At 42.5% G+C, this 16,465-nt stretch overlaps 1 long non-coding RNA gene across 1 annotated transcript; it reads right to left on the bottom strand.

Moving 5' to 3' along the window:
- Positions 1-3,986: 3,986 nt before the first annotated feature.
- LOC140710776 (uncharacterized) lies at positions 3,987-5,533 on the bottom strand. Its single transcript, XR_012091847.1, has 3 exons — positions 5,251-5,533; positions 4,892-5,035; positions 3,987-4,359 (listed from the first exon to the last, which is right to left on the bottom strand). It is a non-coding gene; the product is annotated as an uncharacterized lncRNA (long non-coding RNA).
- Between the last annotated feature and the right edge of the window lie 10,932 nt (positions 5,534-16,465).

Raw genomic sequence — 16,465 nt, 5'->3', positions numbered from 1 at the left:
CCCACAGTCCATGTCAGCAAGTGTTTTCTGAGGCCCTGCTGTGGCAGTGGACAGCACTCACAACCTTCTCCCAGCCGGGCCTGCTTCTTCTGATCACTCCTGCCCCAGGCCTGGTGATAGACGAGCATTGGTGCATTCGCTTGTTTCCAGCTATTGATATCATGCATAAAGTTGTTCTGAATATTCATATACAATTTCTTGTCTGGACCTATGTTTCCATTTCTCGGGCAAGTCTGAGAGGTGGGGGCAGTAAGGCCATTTCATGGTCTCAGCCAACTGAGGCTCTGAGAGGGAAGACGCTCTCCCCAAGTCACACAGCCAGGAAGTGGCAGAGCACAGACTTGAACCTGGGACCCTCTGAGGTCGGGGTGCGTGCACTGGGCCCTGCTGTCGGCCGCTCCTGCCATCCAGGGGCTCGCAGTGTCCTGGGGGTGATAAACCCACCTGCTGCGCGCTCTCTCCTGACACCCACCCTCCCGCCCATGTGCACATACCGCTCCCCATCTCCCTTCATTGTGCATGATCGCCACCCCTCACGGCTTCCCTGAACGACAGGTTCCACCCTAGGTTTCTGAGGCCTGCCACCGCCCTCCCAGCCTCCTGAGACATCAGGTTGGGTGTTTTCCTTCCTGGGCATCCATCCTGCTGCTCCTCTTTGTTTTCGTCGTCATCAGGCCCTGGGCCAAGGGCGTTTTGCCCACTACCTCATGACACCCTCAAAGATCGTCTGAGCTACTACTGTGCATTTGAGGAAACAGACTCAGAGAAGGGAGGTGACTTGCCTGAGATCTCTGACCCAGCTTTGCCGCTGCCTCCACTAGTGACCTTGGCCCAGCCTCTTCTCTTGACCAGTTGTATATCGTTTGGTGTGGCATGTGAAGAACCATTCACATGGTTGGCACATTGATTATGATTTGTCGTCTTAATACTGAAGTATAAGAGTGCTTTTTTGCGTGCAAACTTTTCCATTGTCGGGTAGTATATATTGCAAACATTGCCACAATGAATGGTTTGCTTTTTCATTTCTCTAATGATGAAAAGCCAGATTTCTAAATTTGATGAAATTCCCTTAACGTGTTTTTGCGTGGCCATTGCTTTCTGTGTCATAGCTAGAAGAGTCCCTCGCCTACAGCAAGTTTTTCAAGGCTTTATCCTGAATTCTCTTCCAGAGGTCTTATGCTTTAGCTTTTGTGTTGACATTTAGGATCTTCACAAACTTCAGAGGTTTGAAATCATACCAATTATCTTTTCTGACCACAATGGAATGAAACTAGAAAGCAATACCAGAAGGAGAATTGAAAATGTCACAAATAGGTGGAAATTACAACACTCTCTTCAATAACCAATGGGTCAAAGAACAGACCACAAGGAAATTAGAAAGCATCTTGAGACACATGAAAATGAAAACACCACATACCACAACTAAGGAGATGCAGGGAAAGCATAGTGTTAAGAGGGAAGTTTATTGTGGTAAATGCTTACAGTGAAAAAGAAGACAGACCTCAAATCAACGGCCTGTCTTTATGTTTCGAGAACTAGAAAAGGAAGAACAACGTAAACCCAAAGTTAGCAGAAGGAAGGAAGTAATAAAGATTAGAGCACAAATAAAGGAAATAGAGAATAGACAAATAATAGGGAAAAAAAAAACAGTGAAACTAAGAGCTGGTGTCTCTGAAAAGGTCAACATAGGTTAAGCAGATTCAGAGAAAAACAGAGAAGGGTCAAATAACTAAACTCAGAACGACGGAGGGGCATTACAATTGATACTACAGAAACAAAAAAGATTAGAAAGAGAAGACCAGGAACAACTATATCCCAACAAATTTGATACTCTAGAAGAAATAGATAAATTCTGAGAAACACACGCTGCCAAGACCGACTCCTGAAGAAGTAAAAAATCTCAGCAGATCTCGACAACTCGTAAGGAGACTTAACCAGTATTCATCAACCTCCCAACATAGAAAACCCCAGGACTAGATGGCTTCAGTGGAGAATTCTACTAAACATTTAAAGAAGAATTAGGACCAGAAACATACGGACACACACACACACACACACACACACACTTCCCAAAAGAATGTTTATGCATACATATTCAACAAAAGCCTAGCACACCGAGTTCAACAGCACATGAAAGGCCCATGACCACGTGGGATTTATTCGTGGAATGCAAGGAAGTTTCGATCAATGAAAATCAACTAATTTAGTGTACGGTATCAACAAAATGAAGGACAAAACCACATGATTGGCTCAATTGATGCACTAAAAGCATCTGACAAAAGTCAGCTCCCTTCGTGACAAAAACACTCAAACTCCTTGGAACAGAAGGAAACAACCTCAGCGTTACAAAAGTCCTATATAAAATACTCACTGTGAACACTGTACTAGATGCCGAAAGAGTGAAAGCTTTTCCTCCAAGATCACGAGCAAGGCAGAGATGCCCGCTTTTGCTACTTCTTCTCAACATAGTCCCGGAAGTTCGGAGGGCAATTAGGCAAGAAAATGAAATAAAAAGGCATCCTTTTTATTTCACTTCCTTTTATCTTTAGAAAAGGCATCCTTTTTATTTCCTATTTTCTAAATAACCCATAGCTCAAGGAAAACATCACCAATGAAATCACAAAGTATTTTGAACCTGATGAAAACTTATGGGATATATTTTAATTGTCTAGATTGCATGAAAAAGAAAGACACAACATTTGCATCTTTCCCAACCATGTTGAGCAACAGATTAAACCTGAAGAAAGCAGAAGAAATGAAATAACAATAAAAGTACAAATCAGTTAAAGATAAAACAACACAGCCAGAGGTGGTTTTTTGTAAAGATGATGTGATTAAGACATGCCTTGTGTGGGCCTGAACAAAAAGGAGAGAAATAATGAAGCAACCAGTGTCTGGAGTGGCTAAGAAAACATCACTATGGGCAACGAAGATATTAAAGAGATCATTATTCAAAATCATGAACAGCTTTATGCCCACAAATGTGAAACTTTGGATAACAAAATGACAGAAAACAGACTAAACATCTGAATTGTCCTACAAATTCTAAACGGGCGGAATCTGAAGGAAACAACAGCAACAGCCACAAGAACCTACAGGCTCTGATGCCGCCACCGATTGATTCTACAAAACATTTGTGAAGGAAAGAATGTCAATCTTATCTTCTTGCCAGGTAACATAAAAAAAGGGAAATGCTTCCCATCCCATTTTATGAGGCAAAAACCTTAAAGGGCATGGTAAGAAATGAAATGCACAGGCCTATCTTTCACATAAGCACAGAAGAAGAAATCTTGGATAAAGCATTAGCAAAACAAATCAGTTAAATCTCCAAAAACGAAAACGTATCACAAACAAGTCGAGTATTCTCGAAATGAAGCGGTTCAGCGCTTGAAAAATCTCTCTCAGAAGTAATGTGTGAAAGAGAAAAAATATGATATTCCCTACAGATGCAGGAAGGGTATTTCACGGGTTTGATTTTTTTAAATGACCACGCACTTATGATAAAACCTCTTAGCCAACTGCAAATAAAAGGGAACGCTCTTGATTCAGTTGGAATATTTTTTAAAAGCCTACGAAAACAACGATACTTGCTGGTGACATGTTGACAGCTTTCCCTCCGAGATCAGGGATAAATAAATAAATAAATACCGCTACATCCACTGTCACCACTTACAGTGCCATGAAGGAAGAAAAAGTAATCAAAGCAGTCCTGCAAGCACAGCCTTAAATGCAAAAGCATGTCAACTAAAGGACATCCTTGTGAACGTGCACCACAATAATAACACTAACACTCCAGCGCTGGAAACTACTGAAGAGTCCATTAGAAATAAAAGGCATGAATAAATTGTGGCATTGTCATACAATTCAAAATACTGCGCAGGAAGGCAAAGAAACGAAATTCAGCTACACAGCACGACAGAAGTCAATAGTAAGGAGAAAAACCTTACTGAAAACCCAAGAGAAACCCAGATTACAAAATATGTACTGTAAAATATGTACTGTACTGATTCTACGTACCTGTAATGCGTTCACAAACAGGCGGGATTATCTTCAAGTGTTAAAAGTCACAAGAGTGGTTAGATTGGCCGAGGTGGAAGACAAGAGTGACTGGCATGAGAGTGCTTTTGAGCTGCCAGCAATACAGTACACCATTTCTTAACCCAGATCGTAGGGGATCAGATGTCCCTGTGGAACCATTTACTGAGCGGTACCTTCATTTTTCATGCAACTCCATTTTTGTATTATATTCCACTACAATGTACACAAAGATATTTAAATGAATACAATCCCAGGAATGTCCATAAACAATGGATTCTTCAGCGATTTGTATATTCTCTGACCACAATGCCACAATGGGATCTAGAAATCAATAACAAAAGATCATTACAAACCCCCGTATGTGTTTGTAAATTAAGAAACATCCTCCTTAGTAACCCATGGCTCTAAGAAAAACTAACGTTGAAATGAGAAAATGTTTTGAGCTTACTAACGAAGCAAACTCCAGAGGTCTTTGCCTGCCAATATTACTAAGTCTCCTCTCAGGGGAAGTTTAGATTACACAGGAAGACTCTCCTGCATCTCTGAGAAGGGGCAAGATGCCAGCAATCTGGACGCCAAACTCCAGCGGAGGTGAGGGACTGCAGATTGCTGTAGACAGCAACTGAAATCCCTACGCTGGGTTGGGATGTATGCCTTCAAGCGAGTCTGAAGTTCCAAAGCCCATAAATCTGCTGGTTCATGCTGTGCAGACAGTACATTTGTCCTCCAACTCCCAGAGTTGGGGGAGAGTGATTTGTCATGCTACGAGGAGCTGAGAGGGGATCTGGGTGTCTAAGTGATTTTTAACTACACTTTCTAGAGCAATCATGCAATTTACAGCCCCCACCATTACCAACAAGATGCAGGGATACACGGCAATGCCAGTGTGGTAGACAGCTGGAAGGTCTGGTGACAGGGGTAAGTCGGTTGCTTTCCGGCTGTCCTCACTGCCAGTTGATGCTCAAGCTCTCTTGGCAACACAAGTGAGACTCTGTCTCTAAAAAAGCAAAACATAAAAAAAAAAAAAAAATTAACATGTAGTCCCAGCTACTCTGGAGGCTGAGGCTGGAGGATCCCTTGAGCTCAGCAGTTCGAGGCTACAGGGAGCTATGATCGTACCACTGCACTCCAGCCTGGGGGACAGAGCAAGCACCCGCCACGCCCTCCAAAAAGATCAAGCTCTCTTAATCAGCTAAGTCAGATGTCACTCACCTGTTTCCTTACCATCTTCTGCTACTTTCTTTCTTTTGTCTCCTCAGCCAGTTTCTTTGTCTTTATGGGGTAAAGCCTTAAGAAAGAAGGATGTAGCCAGGAAAGAGGGAGGGGGAAGAGAAGGGAGAAGTGAAGGTGAAAAAGAGAAGAGGTGAGTGAAGTACATGACCAAAGGTGCCCTGGGGAACCTGGGAGCAAGAACAAGGGTCCCCAGGCGAGTTGAAACTACCCCTCGTGCTCTTTGGTCTGTTGGGTGCTCCGGTTGCAGGGAATGAGCATCCGGTTGGACTTCAGGAGAACTCACACTTTGGGGTGTGGAGGGCAGGACACCATGAGAGGAGTCCCACCCTGCTGCAAAAGATAGAAGAGGAGAGTTGTCCCCAACATAAAAGGGAAGGCAGTGCCAGAAAGAGGCAAGCAGAGGATGGTGGATGGCAGAACAGAGACTATCATCAATGACATTTTCTTCACTGAGCCCACCCCAGAAATGAGCTCCCTTCCTGTGCACTCTCACAGCTCCTTGTTGAATCTCATATCACTGATGGTAATTTGCAGAGGAATAATTAAGTTGGTGATTCACTTTAGGATGTACTGCCCTCCGAGGCTGAAAGCTAAACACATAGGGCCCACGTTACGCCCAGTGCCACTTAAGGAACTAAGGATTAGTCACTGGGTAAGTATCAGGGGAAGGGAGGGTGGGGAGGGTGAGGGGAAGGAACGGCGTACAGAGAAGGAAAAAGCAAAAGGAGGGGGAAACCAGGGAGGACAACATGCGAAAGGAAAGAGGGAGAGAAAGGGCAGTGAGGGATATGGGAACTCGGAGGGAGGACAAAGGGAAAGACAAGGCATGGAGGCGAGAGAGCAGAGAGGGGAGATGAGGGGTGATGACGGAGGCTGAAGTGAGGTAGGATGAGAGAGGAAAGAGGAAAGAAGTGTAGAGGAATGGATGAGGGAGTAAAGAGAGAGGAACAAGGGGAGAGGTCCTTTACCAAAGGGTGATTGATGAGCGGGGGGCAAGACGAAGGGGCAGTGAGGGAGAAAGGGTAAGGAGGAGAAAACTGCCAGCGTTGAGAACTCTACTGTGCCTCTGGAAAGAGGGGATCCCCATTCCAGGTCAATCTGGGGCTCCCCATGGGACTATCTCAGAGGGAGGAGCTGGATAAGCCAAGAGCAAAGGGTGCACGGGACCCCTCTTGCCTGGCTGCATGTGTCATTCGGGGCCTTCCCACCCAAACAGGGCAACCGGTCACATCAACAGCCACCTCTGATGAATCCAAGCTCTGCACCGGATCCTCCTTTACCCTGCCTGTTTCAACAAGCAAATTTAAGGGAATCACTCCCCTTCCTGGGATCCCTCCCTGACTGTATCAGTTGCAACCCCTTTCATGGTGGCAGAGACCTGGCCTCTCCCACAAGAACCCTACGGGCCAGCCAGTGTGATGCACCGTACATCATCTCTGTTCAGGATGAAGCCTGTGTGTGTGTGTATGGGGTGGGAGTGTGTGTGTGGGGTGTGTGTGTGTGTACTAATAATCGCAGGGATCAATACATCTGTGGGAATTGTGAATTCTTTCGATGTGACTGCCTTGCTAGAATCCCCTCTCCCAGGGGCCTTTATTTCAAGGACCAACTCTGCTTTTCTCCCACAGCCCAATGAATGCATCAGACACTCAGCTTCAGTTCCCATGGCAACAGGGGCTAATGGTCTAGAGACTAAGGATGAGACAAAGACAAACGCAGAGAAATGTGCGTGTTCTGTCTTCCTCTGAGGTACGCAAGCCCCTATTCAGGGATTGAAAAGAACATTCGCTTTAGTTCTACCCTGCCCTCCCCTCGATGCTGGGTGGAGGAGGGCAGAAATGCAGACGGGCCCGACATGAATCCAGAATTTCTACATCCTCTCAATGCACCTGCACGGCTTGGAGACAGGCTTGTTTGTCCCCGAGCCATCATGTTACCAACAATGTATTGTACCTGTAAACCATGCCTGTGGAACCTAGGATTCCCGCTACCCCAACTCACTTTCCTCTTTCCCACCCTCTAGCCTCTATCATAGTAGGGGAGTTTTTTCAGTCATTCTGATTTTCTGACAGGAAGTTCCAGCCAGCCGGATTTCAGAAGCGCTGTCTCAGAAGGGCTCCCTGATCCTTCCTGCCAGAGTCACATAGGACACACCTCCTCCCTCTTCTCCTCTGTGGCCTGTTAGACCTCCGCCCAGACCATGGGACCAGTTCCTAGGACTCCCCCTTCCTGCCACACTCCTGTTCCGCCTAGCCTTGGGGAGACTCCGAGGAGGGAGGTTTCTGGTAGTCTCCCACTTCTGGAAGCAGCCCAACTAATGAGAGGCCTCTTCCCTGCCCCTCTTCCTGAGAAGCCCAACACCTCCTGTGTATTGGCTCCCCTTACCAGAGGCTGGACAAACAGGGTGCCAGGCAAGACATGAGACGTCTCACACTGTAGATTTGTGATAAACAACAACTCAAAAGCTGGGCAAATGCCCCCAACTTCCCCTCTCTTCTTTCCGTTTATTCCAGCGAGTGTCAGAAATCCCTTTGTCCAGCTGCACTCTCCTCTCCTGGGACCCAGCCGCCCTCCATTTCCCATGTCCTGGAACCCCTCAGTCCAAAATATCTAAATAAACTCCACTTCACTGCAATGGTGCAACCCACACCCGTAGCCATGCCCTATGCCAGAAGGAACCACATGAAGTCCTGCCCATCTTCCCCACCTCCACGGATGTTGCACGACATCCAGTCTCCTCTGGGTCAGGGGGTTTGTCTCATATGCGCTCCTGAGTGCTCACCTGCCAGTGACTCCCCTGTGTTTCACACCCCTCTCAGGGGATCTCAGATCCACTCGGCTGCTGGTCTCTGTCTGGATGACCACGACCAGTTTCCCCTGGAGAAGGACCGATGCGGAATGGCAACGCCAGGAAGGCAACGCTTCGCTTGACTGCTCTGCTCCATAAATCCCCAAAAACACCACTCACAGGACTGTAGATGCTATGCCAGTTACAGACTTCAGTGAAGGATCAATAGTGACTACATGAAATGACAGTGGAACAAACTACTAGCGAGCGATGGCTAAGTATCCATGCTGCTAACATCCAAAAAGAATCACCCACCCCCTGCCTCCCACGGAAAAGATAAGATCTTCTGAGGACATTCCATTTCCGGTGAATTCCTGTTCATGGCTTTTCTTCCTGTTTTGAGCACTGCCCTTTTCTCTCCCTGGAAAGGAGGAAGTCCCCTCCATTAATCTGCTTCATTGTAGGGATTTCTTTATTTCTCAGTAATGGGATCTGTCTATGTCTCCACCTCCCTGTGAACACATGAACAGCCAGAGACAATCCCCAAACACCAAGGAGCTATGAGTGTCACATAATCCCTCACCTAGCTCTGTGCAGTGGCTCACACCTATAACCCCAGCTATGCAAGACACTGAGGCAGGAGGATTGTTTGAGGCCAGGAGCTGGACACGAGCCTGGTCTATGTAGTGAGACCTCATCTCTAAAATTATAAAAATCGAAAAAATTAGCCTTATATGGTGGCACGCATCTGTGGTCCCAGCTACTCGGGAGACTCACGTGGGAGGATCACTTGAGCCCAGGAGTTTGAGGCTGCAGTGAGTTATGACAGTACCACTGCATAGAGCTTTGGGAGGCTGCACTTTGAAGCCATGAGTTCAAGACCAGCTTGGGCATCACAGCGAGACCCCATCTGCAGAAAAAAATAAAATTAAATTTAAAAAATTAAAAATATCTCTGACCGATACATTTCTCAAAATTTGAATTTGTCAGTTTACATTAACCTGCGTTACTCAGCCTGGATCCTATGGACTTCAAACTTCATTTTCTCATCCTCTGGACATCTCTGCCCTGGCAATCCCTCATTCTCAGTTTGGCCATCCCCGGGGATGGAGGTTATCAGTATGGCTTTAACTGAGAGTATGACGCATGGGGCTGGTGGCTCATATTTTCAACAAAGTCAGCCTCTCTGGTTGATCCTATTTTTACCCCTCACTGTTTCACAGTTTGTATTCCTGCAGATGTCCACTGTTTCTCTGCATCTTCACATTCTCCTGCTCCAGCGGTTATTCCCATCAGCATACAATTATGCTCCACTGTCCTCCATTTTAAACAAATACCTTCCCTTGGCAACACTTCCCTACCGGCTGTTCTCCTACATACCTGCTGCCTTTCACAGCAAAACTTTTCTGGTAAGTTGTCTGAACAGGTTGTTACCACTTCCTCGTCTCCACCTCCGATGTCTTGCATGGCCTTCTGTCCTCCAATATGCTTTTTTTGTTTTTCATGTTCTTTAATAACTTACACGATGTCAAATCCAATTATCATCCCTCTGACCTGGCTTGCCCTCTTAGTAGCATTGAACGTGCTGCCCACTATCGATCTCTTGAAATCTTGTGGATTCCATGAAACCATCCTCTTCTGGTGATCTTCCTTCCAGGATAGATCCTATTCTTTGAGTTATTTCCTGTCTCCTCTTCTTCTAAACTCCTCTACTTGTTGATATGCTCCAGATTGTGGCCTTGTTTCCTCTTTTTCTACATTTTTTCTCTAAGAAATTTCCTTTCACTTTATAGACGTAAAGAACACCTACATCTGCCACCTCCTGTATCCATCAGTATGTTTGGTTAGAAACAACAGAAAAACACTCACGATTGCTCAACCAAAAAAAAAAAAAAAAAATGGCTGCAAGAATACCAGGTTGCACATGGAGTCAGTAAGAGGGCTGCATAACCAGGATTGGAAAGCAGGTAGGATTCATGGGAGTCTGAGACATAAAAACAATCACGAAGGTCATGCCTGAGAAATAGCTTTGTCTAGACATGGTTCTTGGAACCTTGCTACTCTGCCAGAGAGGCCGCTTTGGAAGCCTCCTACCGCATTTAATTTTTCAGCCTTCTGGAAGTCTTCATATAGGTTTCATTTTGTAATAATTCAAAAATATCCCTCCGACTTGTATCCTAATATATTAGCACGTATGTTAACTTAGGAATAAGTTATGAACATTTTGAATTCCTTCAGCGATTCTTTCCTCCTTCATTAAAAGAAACAGCTTTATTGAGATATAATTCAGATACCACAAAGCTCACCCTTTAAAAGAGTACAGTGCAGTGTTTGTTAGTATATTCAAAAAGTTGAGCAACTCCCATTCTGTAGGCGGCCTTTTCACCATGTTGATTGTTTCATTTGGTTCACCATAGGTTTTTGGTTCGACATAGTGTCACCTATCTAATGTGGCTTTTTGCTGCTTGTGCTTTTTGTCATATTCGAGAAGTCATTTCCAAGTCAAATGCCATGGAACTTTTCACCTATGTTCTCTTCTAGGAGATTTATTGGAAAAGATATTTGAAAAGGATATATATGATAAAGGATTAATATCCAAGCTATACAAGGAACTCCTACAACACAATACCAAAAAAGAAGACAACAAACTGACTAAAGAATGGGCAAAAGACTTGAATAGACGTTTCTCCAAAGAGGACATGCACATGCCCAACAGTGTATGAAAAAGTGCTCAACATCACTACTCATCAGAGAAATGCAAATACAAACCACAATGAGCTACCACCTCACACTTTGAAAGATAGCTATTATCAAAACAAGAAAGAAAAAGAAAAAAATGAGAGAAAGAAAGGAAGAAAAGAAAGAAAGAAGGAAGGAAGGAAGGAAGGAAGGAATGAAAAGAAAGAAAGAACGAACGAACGAACGAAAGAAAGAAAGAAAGAAAGAAAGAAAGAAAGAAAGAAAGAGAAAGAAAGAAAGGAAAAAAGAAAGAACAACAAGTGTTGTTTTGGAGAAGATGTGTAAAAATTCCAACACGGGCACACTGGGGTAGGCACGTAAAGTGGTGCAGCCACTATGGAATACACCATAGTGGTTCCTCAGAAAATTAAAAATAGAATGACCATATGATCTGGCAATCCCACTTTTGGGTATATAACCAAAAGAATTGAAATCAGGACCTTGAAGGGAATATATGCACTCCCACCTTTATTGAAGCATTACATCTAACAGTCAAAATTTTAAAACAATATGGAAACAACCTAAATGTTCATCGACAGATGAATGCATATTAAAAATGTGGTATATACATAAAATGGCACATTACTCAGCCTCCATGAAGAAGGAATTCCTGCCATCACACACAAATAATGTGGGTTCTAAATATTTCAGCTGTCTAAAATAGTCAATCTTAAAATCCAGAGTGCAATGTCGGCTGCTTGAACCTTGAGGGAGGGGGAAACAGGGAGTTGCTGTTCTATGGGTATAAAGTTTCCATTGTGCAAGGGGAATACATTCTTGAGATCTCCTGTACAAGCCTGTGCCTATGGTTAACAATATGGCATTCTGCACTTAAAATTTTAGTGAGGGCGGATCTCATGTTACATGTTCTTAGTACAATAAAATAAAATTTAGAAAACAGAAAGTTGTGCAACTATCACAACCATGTAATTTAAAAACTGTTTTATTTAAAAAAACACACTGTATGTATTTAAGTGACTTAATCTCCCCTCTTCTTCAAACCACTGGTACCCTCTGATCTATCTTCTGGCTCTCTGATTTTGCATGTAGTGAATGTTTTTTATAAATCAGATCATACAATACATGACCTTTTTGACTGGCTTTTTTCAGCAAGCACTGTGTTTTCCAGATTAATCAATGTTGTGGCTCGTACATTTGATTAACTACCATATAATGGTTACTCATTCAACTGTTGATGGACATTTAGATTCTTTCACTTTTTGGGTTTTATGGATGAGGCTGTTATGGACACTCTTGTACAGGATTTTACCTGAGTTACTTTTTCAAATCTCCTGGGTGAATACCTAGAGTGGACTTGCTGGGTCATAAAGGAACTCTAACTTTTGGAGGAACTGCTGCACCCTCCCCCAAAGTGATTGAACCATCTTACAATCCCATGAGAAATGTCTTAAGATTCCAGTTCCTCCACAACCTTGCCAACATTTGTCATTGTCTGTTTGATTTCAGCCATCTTAGTGAGTGGGAAGTGGTATCACAACGTGGATTTGACTTGCACTTCCCTAATGACTAATGACACTGAGCATCTTTTCTTGAGCTTATTAGCCATTTGTGTATGTTCTTTAGAGAAACATCTATCACAATCCTTTCCCACTTTTATTTGGGCTGTGTCTTTTTTATTAGGCAGTCGTAAGTGTTTATTAGATATTGCAAATAGAGTCAAATATGAGATATATGATTTTCCAGTCTTTTCAATCATCTCATCTCATAAGTTGTCTTCCTTGTCCTTGATGGTGGGCTTTGAAGCACAAAAGTATTTAATTTTAATGAAGTACAGTTCCTCTGTGTTTCATGTTCTTCACCCGTGATATGGGTACCATATCTACAAAGCCAATTCCAATTTCAAGGTCATGAAGATTACCCCCAAAGTTTTTTTCCAAAAGTTACATAGTTTTTTTCCCCTTAGGTTTATGTCTGTCATTCATTTTGAATTAATTTTCAGACATGGCATGAGATGGTGGGTCCGCTTCATCTTCCCCACGGGCATAACCATTTGTCCCAGCACCCTTGGTGGAAAATGCTATTCTTTCTCACTTTGAGTTGCCTTGAGACACCTGTCGAAAATCAATTCAACTTAAAAGAAGAGGTTTATTTCTAAAATTTGCATTTTTATGACACTGATATATGCCTAAATTTATGCCAGTACCACAACACATTGATTACTGTAGCTTTGCAGTAAGTTTTGAAATAGAGACGTGTGAGTCCTCCATCGTTGCTCTTTTTCAAGATTGTTTTGGCTTTTCTGGGTACCTTGCATTGCCATGAGAACGCTAGAATCAGATTGTCAATCATGGCAAGAAAATCCTGGTGGGATTTTAAACAGAGAGTACGTTGTATCTGTAGATCCACTTGTGGACTGTTGCTATTCTAATGATACACAGTCTTCCCATCCATGCATAAGGGACACCTTCACATTTCTTTAGGTCTCCTTTAATTTCTTTCAATAAGGTTTTGTAGTGTTCTCTGTACAAGTCTTACACTTCTTTTGTGAAATTTATTTCTAACTATTGTGTTTCTTTGGATGCTATGATAAATGGAATTGTTATAAAAATATCCTTTATTGGATTATTCATTGGTAGTATAAAGAAATAAAATTGTGTGTTTTACATTGATGTAGATATTATATAGAATAAACTCAATGACTCGTCCTAATAGTATTTTATTTTCTGGCTTCTTTAGTGTTTTCTACGTACATGATAATGTCATGTGTGAGCAGAGAGAGTTTTACTTATTCCTTTCAAGTCTGGAGGTCTTCTATCTCTTTTTCTTGCCTAAATGCATTAGCTAGAAGCTCTTGTACAATGTTAAATAGAAATGGTGAGAGCACACATTGTTGCTTGTTGAGGGTGAAAGTTTTCAGCCTTTCACCATTAATCATGATGGCAATTGCGGGTTTTTCATAGAGTCTACTGAGTTGCAGAAGTGCCTTTTTTCTCCAGTTTTTTCATATTTTTTTTAATTGTGAAATGGTTTTGGATCTGTCACAAGTTTTTCTGTGTCTATGGAAATGATGATATGGGATTTTTATTTGGTTAGTGTGGTATATTATATTGATTGATTTTTGTACGTTGAACCAACTTTACATTCCTGGAGCAAGTTCCACTTGGTCTTTGTGTGAAATCTTTGTGTGTGTGTGTGTGTTCGCACGTGCACGTGTGTGTGTTGCTGAATTAGGTATGTGTGAAATTTGTGGAGGAGATTTGTGTATACATAACAGATATTCACCTGTAATTATGTTAGTGATCTCCTTCTGATGCCTTGTCTAATTTTGGAGTTTGGTTAAAGCTGGGCTCAAAAACCTAGCTGGGAAGGTTACCCTTCTGTTCTTGAACAATCTTGTGAAGCCTTGGTGTTAAGTGTTCTTTAAATATTTGGTAGAATTCCACCAGTTACCTCTGGACTTTTCTTTGGGGAAATATATCTGTTAGTAATTCAATCCCTTTACTTGTTGTAAATCAGTTCAAATCTTCTACTTCTCCTTTAGGCAGTTTCAGTAGTTTGTGTGTTTCTGGACATTTGTCCTTTTCAGAAGATTATCTAATTTGTTGATATGCTGTTGCTCACAGTATTTCCCATAACCTTTTTATTTCTGTAAGATTGTATTAATATCCTATATTCTAGTTTTGAGTTTTGTAATATGCATCTTTTCTATTCTTTTGTAGTCTGGCAAAAGCATGTCAATTTTATTGATCTTTGTTAATGAACCAACTGCTGGTCTTTTAAATTTTCTCTATTATTTCCTATATTATTTTTATTTCTATCACTCTAACAGTACTTATTTCCTTCCTTCTGCTTGTTTGGGGTTAGTTTAATTTTCTTGCTCCTGTATCTTAACATAAAAATTTAGGAGAATTGTTTGAGAGCACTACTCTTTTTTTTTTTAATATAGGCGTTTATAGCTATACATTTGCATCTAAGAGCTAATTTAGCCACATCCTACAAGGCTGGGATCTTGTGTGCATCTTTCTCCCTTCAGTTGTGTCCATTTTTGCTTCATGTATTGTGGGGGCACTATTGCTATGTGTCTATATATTTTTGTAACAATCTTTACATCTTCTTGATGGATTGAGCACTCTACCATGATAAAACGTCCTTCTCTGTATCTAAATCAAATTGTTGTCTCGAAGTATATTTTTGTCTCAGAGAATATTAGTAGAGCCACTCCAACTCTCTTTTCATGATTGTTTCCACACTATACTTTTTCCATGCTTTTATTTTAAGCAATTTATGTCTTTGAAAGTAAAGCACACCTCTTCTAGACAGCATGTAATTGGAGCATTTAAAAAATCTGTTCTGCCAATCTCTCCTTTTGGTTTTGTTGAGGGCATTTTCACCTACATTTATAAAAGATAATGTTCTGTGGTATGCTCTTCTTGTGATGTCCTCTTCTGCCTTTGGTTTCTGGGTAATATTGGTCTCATAGAATGACTTAAGTGAGTTTGAGCAAGTTACTTAACTTTCGTGAACCTCAAAGACTAAGAGGGATGTGAATGGGCTGAGTCTGGAAGGTTTTCTGTTTCTCTAAGCAGTCTTCTCCAGGTGGTGGTAGGGCGGAGGCACCTGCTAGGAGTAGAATGCGGAGCGGATGGATAGTGGGGTCAGATATCATCTTGTGCACCCCTTATCTCCCAGGTCCTCCCTTCACCTTCTTGCCCATCCTGTCTCCCTCCCCATTTACATCTACCACAAGGAATTCGAAGGAGTTTGCGGAACTTTAGGTGAAATTTCTCTTTCTCCAAAAGTGGATTGGATAAGAGGCGCACAAAATATTTCTGAACCCAAATAGTTTTCAGAGAACGTAGGATGATGAGGAAACAATGTGCCGCCATTGAACTTCTATTCTTTCTTCCACACAGTGAAAAGCTTATTTAGTCTTTATTATAGTGGGTAATAAAATCCCTGAGTCCAGAAAATGAAACCTGGGGCAATGAAGAGGCTTCACTGAGGCTTCAGTATTTTGGCTAAGGAAGGGCTTGCTGGGGCACTAGGAGCAGGACTGATGACTGTAGAATCACACGCCATACAGAATGGATGATCGGGCTTCCTCTTACCATGGGAACTCCCAATCTGGTTTGAAAAAGGGGACCCATACATGACATTATTCAATATAATGAAAGGTGCTACATAAGTTGAAGAGCCTTCGAAAAGATGGATGAGAATTAGTCACTGCCATTGAGAAGTTCAGAGTCTGGTGGGAGAGATAAGGCTCATAGACAATGATACTTATCATAGTCAGTATTACCTTTCTTACAGGGACAAAGAGGAGGGAAGAAACAACTTCCTGAGGGAATCAGAAGCACTTACTCCAAGTTTAAGGGATGAGTTGCAGGTTATCAACCATCAAAGCTGTGGGAATGACATTCCGGGAAGAAGGAACAGAATTTGCACAGAAGGAAGCTGATTTGACACACATTTTTTGAGAACTCTGTCTCCCCCAAATACTGTGCAAGGTTTGAGAGCTACAGAGGAAATCAACAATGCCTCTGTCCAGATCACTAAAGAATCCATGTACCCTGAGCTGGCAAGGGAAACATTCACAAACCAGTTCTCATCATTTTAAAAGGTATAATGACTCCAGGGATGCCTGGGGAAGGCCATCTCGTCATTCAGTCAGGTCCTCCACAGGGGAAGTCAGTACCATGCTACGAT

Source organism: Chlorocebus sabaeus, chromosome X (genome assembly GCF_047675955.1).
Source record: "Chlorocebus sabaeus isolate Y175 chromosome X, mChlSab1.0.hap1, whole genome shotgun sequence".
Taxonomy (NCBI): domain Eukaryota; kingdom Metazoa; phylum Chordata; class Mammalia; order Primates; family Cercopithecidae; genus Chlorocebus; species Chlorocebus sabaeus.
The sequence above is the reverse complement of the archived record's forward strand: the minus strand, read 5'-3'. Positions and strand labels throughout refer to the sequence as shown.